Source organism: Pteronotus mesoamericanus, unplaced genomic scaffold (assembly GCF_021234165.1).
Source record: "Pteronotus mesoamericanus isolate MK-2021 breed Mesoamerican mustached bat unplaced genomic scaffold, CSHL_Meso_final contig_90, whole genome shotgun sequence".
NCBI lineage: Eukaryota > Metazoa > Chordata > Mammalia > Chiroptera > Mormoopidae > Pteronotus > Pteronotus mesoamericanus.
Window position 1 is genome coordinate 9,105,778 of NW_026555277.1, and position 13,296 is coordinate 9,119,073.

General features: G+C 44.5%; 1 pseudogene; it reads left to right on the plus strand.

The window, feature by feature from the left end:
• Nucleotides 1-6,848: 6,848 nt before the first annotated feature.
• LOC129080645 (60S ribosomal protein L32-like) lies at nt 6,849-7,286 on the plus strand (annotated as a pseudogene).
• Nucleotides 7,287-13,296: the final 6,010 nt, after the last annotated feature.

Genomic DNA, 13,296 nt, shown 5'->3' on the forward strand with positions numbered 1-13,296 from the left:
GAGACTGAGCAAGTAAGGCCTAAGGGCAACGCGGTGCAGGGCTTCCCACTTTGCCAGCAACCTTGTGCACTCCTCTCGGCTGGGATCCTGATGATACTCAGCAGGTGCTGTCCCCTGTCCGTATCCCCCAAGGCATTTAGAAAACACATGTTAATAAGAACCACATAACCAGTTAACTGATTATGTATCCAACTTGTGCTAGACCCTTAAAACAAGAGCAGGTATTTTAGAAATGAAACTTATGGGACAAAGAACATCTGTGAATTGTGGATATGTGGGGAGTTCATGAAATTTCCTGTAGCATTAGGGTGACCTGTACAAAGAGATCTATCTGGGGGTCTTAGTGCACCAAAGGCTGAATCTGAAGAGATGGGGAAATGCTTCCAATTAAATAAAAGGGAAAGAAAAAAAAGACTTAGTGGCCATAAATACTCTGTGACCATAAATATTCACTTCAGCTTTCTGAACCTCAGTTTCCTCTTCCATGAAATGAAGTTTCATTAGAAAGCCCCCGTGCTGAGAGGAGATGCTCTACATTTAACAATCTACCGAGATGTACAGATAGGGCTGTAGCTCTGTATGAACTTAGCATGAAATTCTACCTTTGCTCAGATCATGATTACTAGTAATTAGGCGCTCCAAAGGAGGCCACCGATTAGTATGCGCTTTCTAGACAGATACTGACCAGTCCTAACAAGAGGAGTTTCTGAGAGGTCTCCCTCCTTCCCCCTTTTCCTCTCCTTCCTCCCTTCTCACCCTCTAGTACTTTCCTACCTCATCTGTTAGTAGTTCAGTTCTTTGAGGGTAAGCAGGACCCTTGGAAAAAGGGCAAATACCCTATGTGAGGGGAATACTTTTCTTTCAGTCACTAAACCTATAATGAGAATGGGTTTCTGAAATCGTTCTCTTGCCCAGAAAACCCTCTTCTTCTGAGCCTTCAAGCTCATGAGCCAACTTGCACGCTGCAATCCAACACATCAGCTTCACCTCTCACTCACAGATGCATCTGCTAATAATTGAAGACCTAATATGTGCCAGGCACTGGGAAAAACACTTTTTACATGGATTATTTCATTTAATGTTCACCAAGACCTTATGGTGGGAATTATTATTATCCCCATTTTACAGATGAGGAATATAAGGCCAAGGAGATTGGTACTTTGCCCAAGATAACACAGCAACACAGAAGTGGTAAAACTTCTACTAAGTAGAGGACTAGGTACTTTCAGAGTCTGAGCTCTCAGTTGCTCATGATACATGGAGAAGCACTGAGGTGGTGCCACAGCCATGGGGCCTTTGACTTGGGCTGGGTCTTGGTCTATCCTGACTTGCATGACCTTGAGCAGGTACCTTCTCTGAACCCCTCTCTCTTTGGAGGGAAGATAACCTTAGAAGCTTTTCAACGTTCAAGGTAATGTGTACCAGGCTCTTGGAATTGACTGGGGCCTGGATAAAAGGCAGACATTATTATCAAGGCAGAGAGTCTTGGAAAGGGGAGTCAGTTGAGGTACTGATAAGCAACCCCAAATCTTCTAACTTTAATGGCAATGCTTCCTGCGTGATGTCACAGGGTCAGGGAGCTAATAGGAGAGTTGGGATATTCCACTTTCAAAGGCCTCAGTGCTGCTCTGAGATGAAGAGACAGCTTGGAAAGGGGATCAATGGTCTTCTTCAATGTTTCTGCAACACCCAGTTTTTTCTCTTCTTCTTGATCATTCCCATTAGCATACAAGCTCTCATCTTAAAATAATCTTCTCTTCATCCCACATCCCAGTGAGCAATGGTCCTATATCTTTGCTCTACTTTGCAACTAAGGTCCGAGCCTTATTGCTCAAAGGAAGGGAGATGAGTGCTATTTAGTAGAGTTTCAGTTGGAAACTGACCTTGGCCCACTCATGGGTTCAAGACATGGCAAAAGAATGAGGGATCAAAGTTCTTTAGGGACGAGTTCATCCCTCTGGGAAAAGAGTAAAGTCCACAGGTCTGCCTCAGAGGAGGGGTCAATGGGAGCGGGTGCTATGGTTAAGACCAGCCTGAGTATTAGGGAGATGGTGCTGGGAGTGAAAATGAAAAGAGCTGGGAGATTTTGGCAATGCAAGCAACACACTCCTGTTCCATTCCGGCTGCGCTGGAATCAGCCGGGGGTGAGGGCCAGCCTGGCAGGTGGGAAGAAGGCCCCCGAGAGGTTTCCTGAGGTGCTAACCCCCAGGTTTCTCACCGAGTGCACATATACTGGTTGTACACTGGTTGAAAATAGTCAGATTTCCCTCCCACCAGGAATGAAGGAGAATATTATTTCCCTACTCGCCACACTTCCTCCTCCTGCTTTACTTTTTATTTTTTTAATTGTATTTTTTTCCCCATTACCATTTAGTCCCTTATCCCTTCCTCCCCCTTGCAATACCATACTGTTGTCCATGTCCATGGGTCCTTTCTCCTTCTGAAAGATCTATTTTTCCTGGGCTCCTGCTCTCTGCCTGCATCTTGTCCGTCTTTGCAGGCTCCTCAGGAGGCTTCCCGTCCTCTTTCAGCCCCTTCAGGGCTGACATTCTTCCAGGTCCTGTTCTCCCCCCTTGTCTGCCCTTCCCCTGGGTAATGTTATCTACTCCTGTGACTTGAATGATCTGCCATCTCTGTGAGAATGACCTCTAAAAGTGTGTTTCTAGGTTAGCCATTTTCCCTGGACTTCCAGAGCTAGATTTTCCAGTGCACATTGATACACCTATTCATACCCTCACCATAAATCTACAATTAAAGCTAGTGTTTTCTCCCCCAAACCTGCTTCCTTTTAACTATTTGTTCAAGTTATGGGTTCAAAGTTCTTTTTGCTTCTTTCTCTCTTTTTCACTGCCTGCCTGTTAGTAGCCAAGTACTAATGGTTTGCCCTTAAAGATCTCTTAAACTTACCCTCTTATCTCCACCTCCATTGTCATTACTTTGCCCAGGCCCTCACTGTTTCTGCTATAACCTCCTAATTATACTCCTGCCATCAGCCTCTACCACTCAGTGAGCAATCTGATGGCATTATTCATCTGCTTAAAGCTCCTAATACCTAATACCTGCAGTATAAACTTCCATCACTTTAGCACAGGACTCAAGGCCTTCTGCAGTTTGGCCTTGCCTATTGGCCCAGTCCTGTCTCATCATTATATCTGAAATGGCCTTTGTTTTGACCATACTGGATTCCTTTAATTTCTTCTAATACATCATGCTGTCTGCCTTAGTCTAGGTTTCTTGGGTTGTAAGTAACTAAAACCTGCTTTAAAGAGGCCAAAGCCTAAAGGGAGTTTAGTGAAAGGATCCAGGGGTGGACTCCAACAATCATGAGTTTCCAAGAGGGACCAGGACCAGGAGCAGGAAGGTGGTTCCTTCTTTGGGCTCTTTCTCTTTGGGGGCCACTGATTCTTTTTTTTTTTTATTTGTTTATATTTAGAAAGAGGGGAAAGGAGGGAGAAAGAGAGGGAGAGAAACATTAATATGAGAAACATTGGTTGCATCTCGTATGTGCCCCAACTGAGGATTGAACCCGCAACCCAGGCATGTGCCCGGACTGGGAATCAAACTGGTGAGCTTTTGTTTGTGGGATGATGCTCAGCCAACTGAGCCACACCAGTGAGGTCAATGGCTAACATTTATTGAGACCTTACCATGTTTTATATGTATTAACTAACTAATCTAATCTTTAAAACTACCCTATTAGGCTGGTTCTATAATCATCCCATTTTACAGAGGAGGAAACTAAGGCACAAGAGTTTAACTAGAGTTGGGACCTGGTCCCAGGGCCTATTACCCTCAGCCTCTTTGTTAACCCACCCCAAGGTACTGTTTGGTGCCTTTCTTCCAATACTTAGCTGTTAATAGATGCTTTTCAAATTATGCCTTATTTAACCAAGATTTTGCAGAGTTTTTCTTTTTACACATTCTTTATGTTTTTAGGTAAAAAAAAAAATCTCTCTGTTCCCTGTGAAAACCATGCTTAGAATTTCAATTTCCCCATTTCCTCACTAACATTGGTACAATAAAAAAAAAAAGTAACCTTTTATGATTTGCTCAATAAAAAAATGTGTCACAAAGATGAATAAGTTCTAGAGATCTCCTGAACAACATAGTGCCTATAATTAAGAACATGGTATTGTGCACTTAAAAAAAAATTGTCAGGGCTGGGGGTAGATCTCATGTTAAGTGTTCTTATAACAAAAATCAAAATCCAAAAAACAAAAACACAAACGCAAGGAGACACAAGGAAACTTTTGGAGGTGATGAACATGTTCATTATCTGGATTATTATGATGGTATCATGGGTGCATTCATATGTCCAAGCTCATCAAATTGTACCCATTAGACACCTACAGTTATTTTTGTTATGTCAATTACACCTCAGTAAAGCTGTTAAAAATGTAAAACAAGCAAACAAACAAAACCTCTCTATGGTCATATGGCTTCTTGGCACTAGGACCTCTCACATGAAGCTCTTATCATGTTCATGTTCACCCCTAAACCAGCTCCAAATGCTCACCTGCTTCATGTGATGGATGGGAATCCATGAATAAATGCAGGAGTAACTTCCAGACTATCCTCTGGGATTCTATTTTTGGGTTTTCTTTCGCCCTGAATCTTTACTCATAGGTACTGGAAGAAAAAGGTCATGGGCACAAACATGGATCCTGCCATCCGTCCTTTGGGTCAGTCCAGCAACTTGGGAGGGGGCTTCCTGGTATAGGGTCAAGGGCAATGAATGGGGACCAGGGTCCGGCACGGCTTCTGTCACTTGTAGTTCAGGACTTTTTGACAAGTGTTCACCTGCTCTGGGCTTCAAGTCACTCACCTGTCAAAAGCAGAGGCCAGTCTAGAAGTCGATCTTTTAAGCTCTCTTCTACCCAGATAGTCTAGATTTAGATAAAGCAGTCCTTGGCCACTACTCTTAGATGCACAGGTTTGACACTGCTCAGCTTAAGGGGGTGCCATTTGCATAGAGTACAGTGTGGCTAATGTACTTATTATTTGTATATGTCTAGAGCTGAATTAGCAGGATATTTCCTTAAACAGGGTTTTTGTGCAACCTGACCCTGGTCCCTGGGAGCTACTATGACATGGAAACCCTTGAGCCTTTCAGAAACTCCCTGGGAATCATACTCACGCATTTCTGGCAACTGAGTTGGACCTTTGGGCAAGGTGACATTAGGCAGTGGGCAGCAGAGGTGTCCCAGGTGTCAGAGGTGTCCAAAGTGCCATAGCTAGCTGAAGAGTCTAGTGTATTAAATCGCTTAGCACAATGATGAACATCCAACCAAGTTCTCTAGAAATGCTAGTTGGTATTATTACTGTAATGCAATAGAGACTACTTCGTGGGAATCAAGAGTTTGACTGGGGTGGCTTGGCATAGAGCCAGCTTTGATCGGAAGTTGGCCCTATTGTTTATGGCTAGGGGAACATGTCTGACACCAGACTTTGCAAGGCTGTTGGGAAACCAATGATGTGTCTGCCTTCTCCGGGAAGGTGTTTTGTGTATGCCTGTGAAGAAGCTGGGGGAGGGGCCTTGAGTTGGAACAGTGATCTCTGCTCCTTCCCACGTCCCCTTGCCAGTTGCGCTTGTATTCCACCTTGGGCACATGGACACCTTGGGTCAAGATTTGGTGGGGGGTGGTTCTTAGAGCTGGAAGGTGTACCTGTGCATGAAGAGCGAGAGGAAATAGAATAGATACTGGTAAGGGAAAGAACCACCCTTACAAACAATTCTAATTCTAACAAGGCGTTTCTCTTCTCCAGTTTCAGCCACACCAGTCAGGGTTGGGTCAGTGGTTTTTAAACTTGAGTCTGGATCAGACTCCTCTGGGGCTTCAGATTCCCAGAACCCACACTCAGCTATTCGGATTCAGTAGGACTGGTACCCTCACCTTAACCTTCAGCTGGGATGGTGAGTTGGAGGCTTTCCATGAGTCCTTCCAGACCCACACTCTGCCTTTCTCTACCGTGCCCTATGCCCTGGGATGCTGACTGATAGGGACTGCCTCTGTGGATTCCCCTGTCCTTTGGTTTCTGAGCTCAGCCAATGAGAACCCTGGCAGGAGTCGGTGGTGGACAGGAACTTCAAATCGGGGCATTTATGTTCCCAGCTCTGCCCCTGATGTTTGCTGGGGTCAGCTCCCGTCAGGCAGCTCTCATCACATGGCTTTCTCTCTGGGGTCCTGTGGTGGTTCTCTTGCCTTGGTTTAAGGGTGTAGGTTTAGGTGTAGGGAAGAGTGACAGCCCCCAACTGTTACTGGCCTTGGGATGCTGCACCATTGCTCACTACTTTCCCTAAACCTTTCCTACACTTTCATTAAAGATCCCTTCATTCAGTTCTCACAAATTTGATGAAACTTGCTCCTTGTCCAGCTCCAGCATGCTATCTTGTTCCTCCCAGGACCCTGATCCATTCAGGGAGTGTCCGTAAAGCTGCATTTTAATCAGGGAGCTCGTTTGACATGGAGCACTCCATGATCTTTGATGCTTCCGAGTTCTTTTTTGGCCCCGTAGTGCTTAACTCATTTGAAATTCAGGTGATGTTTTTCAAAAGCAACTTTACCAGGAAATGAGGTTATAAAAAAGACTACTGCTGTTCACTGAGGAAATATAAAGGCATAGAAATGGGCATATCTGCAAAGCCCAACCTCCCTTCTGTAAGGACGTCTATGCCTGTGCTGGCCTGGAAGCCCCGTCCACATACAACCAGGCCTCAGTTCCCTCATTTTTGAAAAAATCCCATCCACACCTAATAGAAACAATGCAGAACTGCACAAATTAATCATGAATGTTACTCCATCCCTCCATTCTTCTCTTTAACAATAACTTCTTTTTTTCCCCTTGGTGCTGACTACGGATGTGACAGCCATCTCTTACTTGGCGTGATGGCTACGCTCAGACCCCTTGTGAAGTCCAAGATCATCAAAAAGAGAACAGAGAAGTTCATCTGGTACCAGTCAGACAGCTATGTCAAAATTAAGTGTAACTGGTAGAAACCCAGAGGCACTGATGATAGAGTGTGTAGAGGATTCAAGGGCCAGATCTTGATCCTCCACAGTAATTACGGGAACAAAAGGAAAACAAAGCCCATGCTGACCAGTGGCTTTCAGAAGTTCCTGGTCCACAATGTCAAGAAGCTTGAAGTGCTACTGATGTGCAATAAGTCTTACTGTGCTGAGACGGTTCACAACGTCTCCTCCAAGAACCACAAAGCCCTTGTGGACAGAGCAGCCCAGTAAGCTATCAGGGCCACCAGCCCCAAGGCCAGGCTGCGCAGTGAATAGACAGCTCGTATGCACATTGTATATGTGTTAATGAAACCATAAAATCTTGCCAGCCTCACCCTCTGTCCAAACCAATACCTCCTTTTAACAGCTTGGTGTATGTCTTCCCAGATATTTTCCTGAGCATTTATAACTCCTTGTATATTATCATGTTGTTTTTTTTACGCAAATGGATAAGCCATTCACCACACATGCTGTTCTACTTTCCTTTTCACTCAATGTTATTTCTTGAAGACCTCTCCATGTATATTCATATAATGACCTCATTCTTTTTTAAGATTCTTTTTTAATAGCTTTATTGAGGTATAATTTATCTACTATAAAGTCATCTGTTTTAAGTATACCATCCAATGATCTTTGGTAAATTCACAGAGTTGTGCAACGATGATCAAAATTCAGATTTAGAATATTTCGCTGGCCTCTCAAAGAACCCTTATTCTTTGTAATACCTCCCTGATCCCACCCCCAACCCCAGGTAACCACTCAAGTGCTTCCTGTCTCCCTAGATTTGTCTTTTCTGGGCATTTTACATCAATTGAATCATACAATATGTGGTCTTCTACTCTGGCTTCTTTTGCTTGACATCGCCTTTTAACCTGTGTTTATACCACTGCATTCCATGCGTGGAGAAACCTTTGTAGTTTATCTAATGATTTCCTTGTCAGTGAATATTTAGGTTGTTTCTAAGATTTGAGTTCTATACATAATGCTGCCACCAATATCCTGTACACACTTGTCCACCTATGTGGGTTGTTTCTAGAGGATGGCTTTCTAGAAGTGTAGTTCCTAGATTAGAGGGTGTGTGTTCTCAAATAGATATGATCAAATTGTCTTCTCTGAAGGTTGTACCTATTTACTCTCCTACCAGTAGTGGATGAAAGTATCATCTTTTAGTCTGGTGAATTCTGATCCCAAAACTATAGAATGAAGAAGCCTTCACTTGATTTCCTGAAGTAACTCCTTGAAATGACTGGAACCATCCTTTTATTCATCTGATAATTTTCTTTGTATTTTTTCCTTTATTTTAATGATGAAAGCATTTTTATTGTGACTAGTATATACACTGCAGGTTGTTGAAAATTCATGTTTACAGCTTGCAGAATTAATAATACCACAAATCCCAGGTATCTGTGATCTAAGTAAAGAAGGAGAATATTATCAGTACCCTCAAAAGCCCCAGTGTTCTCCTCTCTGATGACTGAAACCTTAAATGAACATTATCCAAATTTTTGTGGCAACCATTCTATTTTTTTTAGAATCTGTATTTATGTTCTGTGAACAGTTTGTTCTGAGTTAATTTATTACAGTTAAGCTGGAACTATTTCCCCCCAAACTCCCTTCCTTGCATAGTTCCATGTTAGCATCAGTCAGAAGAGACATTAATGTGAGATTTGGAAGACGGAAGAGAAGCTCAAGCTGCAATCTTTTATGCTCTGGAAGGTCAGTGCAAGGCACCAGCCACTGCTGCAGGCTGTTGCTTCTCTGCTGGCTCCCCTTGTTGGTGTGGGGCAGCAGCTGGGTTGGCAGAATTTCCCACTCTTGAGCCAGGTGTGCACTTGCCTTTGTGACGTGGGACCCCAGCTTGTCCAGCAGGCCATCTGTATGTTGAACTTGGAGGCCGCGAGAGACCAGCGCAGGTTTGCCTGTCTTCACAATTCCAGCTTGTCCTCACTCTTCACTTTGTGCGCATCTTTCCTTCTTGTCTGTCTGTCCTACCACTTCCAGGTCCTGGCACCAGAAGCGAAGACGACAGCCTAACCTAGGCTATTCAACCAGCTTCCATAATTGTGTACAGTCCAGTCCCTCAAACAACTCCCTTCTCCCCATGGTCCTGGTTTTCTAGTTGAACCCTGTCTGATAACCCGTGTCCTGAATAGAGGGTTTAGTTTTGCCTGTCTTTGAACCTTGTGCTGGGCTCCAATTGTCTCTTTAACTGCCCTGCCTGCCAGTTAGGAATAGAGTGATCCCATCTGAGCCTGCTCCACATCTGTGCCCCTAACCTGAGATGGCCCTTACCTCAGATGACTGAGACCCAGCAACCCAGCACTAGACACAGAGGAGTCTCAGCACCAAAGAAGTAGTCTGGGCCTGCCTGTGTGAGTGGAATGCTCTGAGAAGTTCATATAGCATATATTTTCCTATATGTGTATACTTGTCAGGTGCTTGAAATGCCACCATTAGAAAAGTAAAATGTCTAAAAAATGAACTGAAGTAGGAATTTTTGTTCCATCTCTGCTACTATCCAGCCATGAGATTTAAGGTCAAGTTTCTTTGCTCGGGCTGCAGTTTCCTCATTTATATATTGAAATGGGTGGCCCAGGGGATTTCTAGGTCCCTCTGACCCCACTATTGCATGTGATGTGGTTCTCCATATGGGTCTACATGAAATGAGTTCAATGTGACTTGAAAACTTGGGGTACTTTTTCATGTCATCCACATGAGACTGGAGAGTGTTCTGATTTCATGTACAAAGGGAGCCTGTCTTGTAAGAGACTGGAGAGGGGTTTTGGAGGAGGAAGATGTCATAAACTCAGGGGGCAGAGAAAAAAGACAGGTGACCTTAGTATAAGTAGAGGAACATGTCTCTGGAAGCAAGAGGGGCCCACTCAGACTGAGCAGGCAGATCTAGGCAGCATGGGGCTGGGTCCTGACACAGGGACTCAGGCCTGGAAACACTGGGGGAAGAAAGAAAGCAATGACTCAAAGGCAGGCCTTGGCCTTGCTCTGTCCCAGTGCTGGCTTGGGTGGTAGATTTACTTCTGCCAAGTTTGTGAGAGGGGTGGGGGAGAGAAGGAGGGAGGGACAGAAAGGGGCAAGTATTAACATAACTCACTTAAGTGCAACTCTGTCTTTGCCTCAATTGTTTCTGGGCTTATTTTATCCTCTTGTTTTCCTTGGAGAGCCAGGTTTCCTTGTTGGAGAAGAAAAGAGTAGAGTCCATTGAAATTCGCTTTGGCCTCCTCCCACTGACAGTCATCTCAGGGTGCTCTCTGGTCGGTCTGCCTTGCCCAGTCAGAACCCCACTGGTCCCTCTGGTAACTCAGGTGTTTGGTAAATACATGTTCCCCTGCCTTTCCCTCCTGCTGAATCAGAAGCTGTTCTGAAGGCTCGGCCAGAGCAGCATAGTCACACTTGATCCTGAGCTTAGTACTGTGCTTGCATAGAATGAGCTCCCAACAAGGGATTATTGTTGCTGAATTAATCCTGTTTGCGGAATGCAAAAGGAAAAGTACTTAGATGAACTAGGAGTGGTAGTTACCTGCCCCCTGTGTGCTCCAGCTCAGAGGTTTGCTCTGCCTGCCCAGAGAGGCTTCTTTTTATAGCCATGGCTACTATCTCCTTGACTTAGTGGTCAAGTAGCTTTTACCATGAAGGAGAGTGGAACTTGATAAAAGTTTGGTGACTGGGAAGTTTGGGTCCTCTTGCTTTTTCACTTCTTTAACAGGCGGCTCAGAGGCAGGGTAAGGCTTTGTTTGGTTTAACTGCTGCTATATCCCCAAACCCCGAAACAGCAGGCACTCAGTAAATACTGTTTGTCCTTTGTTTGTCTGCGTGACATATAAATCATTTCCCTATTCTGGGGTTCCTTTTTGTCAAACCCTGAATGGGCTCTGTGTGTGTGTGTGTGTGTGTGTGTGTGTGTGTTAGGTGGGAGACAGGAGAGAGTGAAGTGAAACAAAGTGGGAGTTGCTGGTTGAACTTAGGAAAAGCTCTCTGACTTCCTGCTACCCAATTCAGTTGATTGGGTGGACGTACTAGACCCTTTAGAGTCTCACACTTGACACTCTTGAGTACTGTTTCGCCCAGGGGCAGGAGAAACACCAGACGATCCTGGGATACACTTCATTCCATACTATGTGTTCAGCAGCAGGAAGCCTAGGTTGGGGAGGAGGGAGGTAGAAAGGCCAGCCTCCATCTCTATTTCAGTCCTTCTTTGTACCTAATACACAGCAGAAGGATTTATTTATTGCAGTGACTTTCAACCATTTTCATTACATAGCACACACAAACTAATTGCTAAAATTCTATGGCACAAGAAATATAGAAAAATATAAAAAATAAGAAAATTTTATACACACACAAATACACACACACATACACACACACACACATATTTTGCCAATCTGACAAAAACAATAGGTATAATTTTGATTCATTTACACCAGAAGGCTATTCTTATGCTGGATGTTGTCACTTTTTTATCTGATAATCTAAGGGAAAAGAGGTCAGTGCCCCTGACTAGATAGTTGGGTATTGCATGTTTTAAAAATTCTTGCAGCACACTGGTTGAAAATTGCTGATTTATTGTAAAGACTCCCAATAGAGACCTGTGTTCACCCTTGCCTGGCCTCTCTGTAGCAGTTTAGATGTTTTTTGTTGCAAGTAATAAAATACCCAATAAAGGTGGTTTGTATAACTTCTGGTCAAGATGGAGGCATAGACAGACATGGCTTGCCTCTTCGCACAAGCACATCAAAATTACAACTAAAATATAGAAAAACCATCACTCAGAACCATCAGAAATCGAGTGGAATGAATGTCTGACAACTATGGAATTAAAGAAACCACATCCATCCAGACTAGTAGAAGGCGTGCAGACGTGAAACCGGCTGGACCCATACACATGTATAGTGGATAAAACTTTGGGAGGGATCTCTTGGGAGCAAGGAGTCCCAGCCCAACACCAGGTTCCCCAGCCCAGGGTTCCAGTCACAGGAAGATAAGTCCCCACAACGTCTGGCTGCACAAACCAGCAGGGATTGAGTCAGTGGAAGAAAATTCTGGAGCCCCAAGTAATTCCTCTTAAAAAACACACACACACACACATTGGCTCACCTACTCAGACTCACTCCCTCTGAGTGCCGGTATGGGGGCAGCAGCTTGAAAGGCACCAGTTCTATACAGGAGAAACTGAAATGGCTGCCATCAAGGTGAGCAGAGCCATTGTCCCTTTTTTAAACCTTCCCTCCACAGAGCCAGCAAACTGGTGCCATATCTGAGTCTCCATCACCCTGGCTAACACTGTTTGACTTGCCTGAGAATCCCTGGGACTCTGCCCCATGCAATTTAGGGGCCCACCCAAGCCACTTTTCCATATGAATGGCTTTTCTTGGCTCCTGCTGCACAACTTCCTAAAGCCTATCAAACAAGCAACAGCTGGCTTCAGTGAGCCCCAGGCCAGCACTAGCAGCATCCAGCTTAGATTCACAGCTTGGCTTAGCTGGGAATCTCTAAGCCCAGTACAAGTAGCAGTCTTCTCAGATTGCTCTATAGCTTAGGCAAGTTGCCCCAGGAAAAACACAGGTGGGAGCTGACCTTGACCTGCACCACCTGGGGAAACTCCAGGGCCAGCACACCCACTGGACAGCTATAGACCACTTCGGAGCACCACCACACTGCCTCTGCACAGCCCATCCTCCACAGAGGGTGGAGGTTGGTGGTTAGTGGTCACAGCCAGACCTTGCAGCTGACTGGCCTGGGTAAATCCCTTCTATTGATCTGCCAACAGCAACCAAGGCTCAACTACAAGAGGAGAGTGTACTTAGCCCACATGAAGGGTATACCTCCAGTACCCAGCTTGGGTGATAGGGGAGGCTGTGCCACTGGACCCTACTGGACCCTTAATGTAGTAGGACCCAACCTACCACATTAAGCCACACTACGAAGACACAGAGTCAAAGTGGCTTTACCTAATACATAGAATCAAATACAGGTAGGTCGTCAAAATAAGGAGACAAAAAGAAACATGGCCCAAATGAAAGAACAGATCAAAGCTCCAGAAAAAAGGATTAATGAAAAGGAGGTAAGCAATCTATTAGATGCCGAGCTCAAAACATTCATTGTAATGCTCAAGGAACTTAATGAGGACTTCAACAGCATAAAAAAAACCCAGTCAGAAATAAAGGATACACTAAATGAAATAAAGAACAATTTACAGGGAAACAACAGTAGAGTTGATGAAGCTGTGAGTCAGATCAATGATCTGGAACAAGAACAAGAAGAAAAGAGA